Source organism: Lepidochelys kempii, chromosome 20 (assembly GCF_965140265.1).
Source record: "Lepidochelys kempii isolate rLepKem1 chromosome 20, rLepKem1.hap2, whole genome shotgun sequence".
Classification (NCBI taxonomy): Eukaryota; Metazoa; Chordata; order Testudines; family Cheloniidae; genus Lepidochelys; species Lepidochelys kempii.
In genome coordinates, this window is record NC_133275.1 from 1,948,597 (window position 1) to 1,952,717 (window position 4,121).

The window sequence follows — 4,121 nt, forward strand, 5'->3', positions numbered from 1 at the left end:
TGGATCCTACTCTTTGCTCTGGTGGGGAGTGGTGTCTAGTGGTTAGAGCTGAGCAAGGACCTTGCCAGCGGCTCAATGTGCGACCTTAGACAAGCCACCTCCCGCCCCCCCGCCCGTCTCTTCTTCCTCATGTGTAAATTCAGGCCAACGCTACCAAGCCTGGCAAGGAGCCGGGTCATCATTCAGGGCTACTTTAAACGTGCCCTGCACCCTCCGCCCATGGGGAGCATGTGGCCTTGAGGAGCCAGATGCCTCCGTCCTGGGGCCACGCTGAGGGCCTCTGGCAGAGCCTCCCCCGGGCCGGCGGCGTTGCTGCGAGCGGAGTGGTTTGTTGCTGTGAGTTTGGAGCGCGCTTGATTGACAGCTGCAGAGACCTGTGCCTATTTACTCGCCCCCGGGACAGCTGTGCCTGCAACCAGCACCCCTGCCCTTGAGAGACCCGTGCAAGGGGCAGGACCGGGGTCAAATCTCCACGGCCCATTTAATCCTTGGCCTCTCACTGCAGCTGCCAATTAGCACCGGCCTGGACAGCTGTCTCCCTTCCTAGGGGCTCAGTTGAGGCTCCACAAACTCATCTCCATGCCTGTCAGACAGGGACCAGGTGGGAGCTGGCGCCCATGGGGCGGCCGGCTCCGTGTCCTGCTCCCTCCCAATGCGACGTCTCAGAGCTGGCTCGTAATTACTTTGAAATCTCCCTCCTTCAAACTGTCACCGCTCGGCAGCACCAGCTCTGGGATGTGAGACACGCTGGGCCAAACGGCTGTCACTTGGGGAGCTGCTGGAGGAGATGTGGAAACTGGGGCCCGGGCTCCGATTTCTAGTCTGGTCGGCTCAGGAAGGGAGAGCCTGGCCGATCAACTGGGGCTCGCTCCAGGATCCCCCCCGAGCCCAGATTCCCTCCCCAAACCTGACCCTGCCATGACAAGGTGGCTTCTCGACCCTGCGGAGGGGGGGGTGTCTGTGCGTGTATTTGTGTCTCGCAACTTCAAACAATTTCTGGCTGGTACGATTGCCTCCGAAATCCACCAGTCTCCCCCCCCGGGGCACACTGACCCATCCTGCGTGTTCATAATCTGTGAAACGGTGCAGTGAAAATAGTGGGTTCCGGTGGGGGGGGTTGGAAAGGAAGAGTTTCTTCTGGCTTTTCAGGGGGAAGGGAGTTCGTGTCTTGCTGGCGGAGGGTGAAGGAATCCTAGCTGGTAAGAGCCCGTGGTCTCCCTGGGCCTGATCCTGTGACATGTGGCGCTGGGCGGCGGGGAGTGATGGAAGGCAATGGATACAAACATTTTATGGTGAGTCTCTCTAAGGGCCCATCAGCACCCAAATCTGACTGCCTGAGGGCAGATTTACAGCAGCTGCCCGTCACTGTCTTGCCAATAGGACATAAATACCACTAAGGCTTTAATTCCCTGGTAAAATAAGCTACATAAATAAAAAGTGCAGAGGGCCTTTATTAGACCTAGACGGAAAGGCCGGGTGGGGTGTCTGTGAGGGAGGGGATGTCTCCTGTCTGATCTTGTTTGACAGGAGAGTGTTTTGGTATTAAAAATAAAATTAAAAAAAAAAACAACCCACTGACAAATTGACTGCAAACAGGTCCCCGGGGACTCATGGAATGAACCGATCTCACCAGCAGCGATGTCTGTTTCTAGCCCTCCTGATATTTATTATTTAATAACCAGGCGATTCTTCCTGTTTGCAAGCGGAGGGAGAGAGGAGGGTGTCCCAAGGTGTGACTGCCCCATAGATACACCCAAAGCATCCCTATTAATCTCTCTCAAAAAAAAATAAACCTGACCTTTGGGGCCGTTTTCCGGTCAGCGCAATTCCAGCTTCTGCTTTTATTCTAAACTAGGACTAAACCGGCCAGACTTACAATGATCCCAGATTTCCAAGCTGTAGTATAAAGATGGGGGCTAGGATGTTTTTTTTAATATATTAGGGGCCAGACCCTCAGCACTGAAGTTGACGGAACCATGTCAGTTTACACCAGCTACAATTCTGGCCCCTGGAGATGATCAGAATTCATTATCAATAGCCTTTGATCTAGTCGAGGTGCCGGCCAAACCGCCCTGAATAACGAACTGATCCTCTGGCAGGGGGACAGAAGAGTGATGGTAACGGCCAGGTTCTTTTGCTGATAGAAGGGGAGAGGGTGAGCCAAATGGGAACTTTTCACACCAGACTCATTTTAGGTGGTAGCTGGCAAGAAAGCCAGTCCCAGCACCCCAGTACAGACCTCACTGCTGTGACATGGGACAGGAAAGCCTGCAGCTGACAGGAGAGAAACTGACACAGGCAAAGAACCGTACGGCCCCCCGGCGACGTTGCTGCAGCAGCACTGGGCCTTGTTCTCTGTTGCCCGGCACCTTGCGCCCGGGTTTACACCAATGCACCGTGGGTGTGAAAAGTTTCAATTCTGGCTGCGTTTGGCCTGGATGTAAAGGATCACACATGGTGATGGAGGTCCAGGGGCTTCAGTCGGCACCGGCTCAGGATTGGGCCCCGCGGCGAAAGGACTCGCTGATATAGAAAACAGTGGGGTTTGGGCGTTAGCGTCTACTAATCCCACGGCTAAAGACACTTGGCGACCAAATGTAAATATGTCTATTGATTCGCCCAAGAGACACACAGCCGGCTTCTCCGAGGAGCTGCTTTCATTAGTCCAGGCAGCCGGTGGGAGGGAGAGGGGGATGCATTTAAAGTTTGAGATCAATGGCTTATTTATCTTTAATAAATGGAGGGTGTCCAGGTTGAGCTTCTAAATGGTGTCGTTTTAGCTCAACTGTCAAGTTATTTTCTTTATTGAAAAAGGAAAAGAAAAGAAAAGAAAAAGAAAAAGAAAAAGAATCACCTGATACTAAATATCTTAATCCCGGCCTTCGCGTGGTTCTCTGGGCATGTGAACATCAACCCCATAAAATAGGAAATAAACAATATTTCTCAGGGTATTTTTGAAAAAAGCAGGAGGAGGACTTGTGGCACCTTAGAGACTAACAAATTTATTTGGGCATAAGCTTTCGTGGGCTAAAACCCACTTCATCGGATGCATGCAGTGGAAGATACAATAGGAAGATAACTGTATTTTCACTCCATGCATCCGATGAAGCGGGTTCTAGCCCACGAAAGCTTATGCCCAAATAAATTTGTTAGTCTCTAAGGTGCCACAAGGACTTGTTCTTTTTGCGGATACAGACTAACACGGCTGCCCCTCTGAAACAGGGCATTTTTGTTTGTTTCTGGGCCAGGTTCTATGCAGCGGATTTTAAAGCACCCGACCCCGCTTTGGAGCGGATGCTAATAAAGCATGTGGAGGTGAGGAGAAGATTTGATATGAGTTTATTGACAGTGGAGTAGAAGAGGAAGGGAGAAAAAGACAAATGATTCTCCAGAGATGAAAAATCTCAGGTTTTTATCCCCCCTGTTGGGGAGACTTGGGAGGATTTTAGAGGAAATTTTGAGAGTGTAAATCTGTCAACATGGTGAGTGGGTATCTATCGACATCGACGCTCTCTCTCTAGAAACACCCTCGGTAAACATATGCAATATAGTAAATCTAGGTGCGTGACAGTATTTAGTGCTATAGAGACACTTTGAAATGCATATAAACTATTAACCATTATGTGCATATAGATTTACTATTCAGCTACACGTACAAAGTATTGTGTATCACACAGTCTGCGCAGGATATATGTACATAAACTGTTTCTTTATAATTACGTGTCTACACACCACTAAACTATTAAATAGGGTACATACATTCTGTAAAGTATTTATATTATAGACACTGAAATGTAGCCATAATACACACTCACCCACAGAGGCGGTAGGGTTGTGTTTATAATATCCTGTACAGGGCGCACAGAATCGCAGTTTAATAGCATATATTGGACTATAGACTATTCTATATAAACTGTTCAACCGCTGATGTACATTACATATTAGACAAACACACACTGAATGTATAGTTAATAAATATCCCTGCTAGACGTATAGATTCCCCTGTGCACTCTCAGTATATTATAACATACATTACACATGCAAGCAGCCGTATGTAATATCTATTACACACACACACGTAAGAACTGCTTATGCTTCTATAACGTCTCTCCTCTTGAACG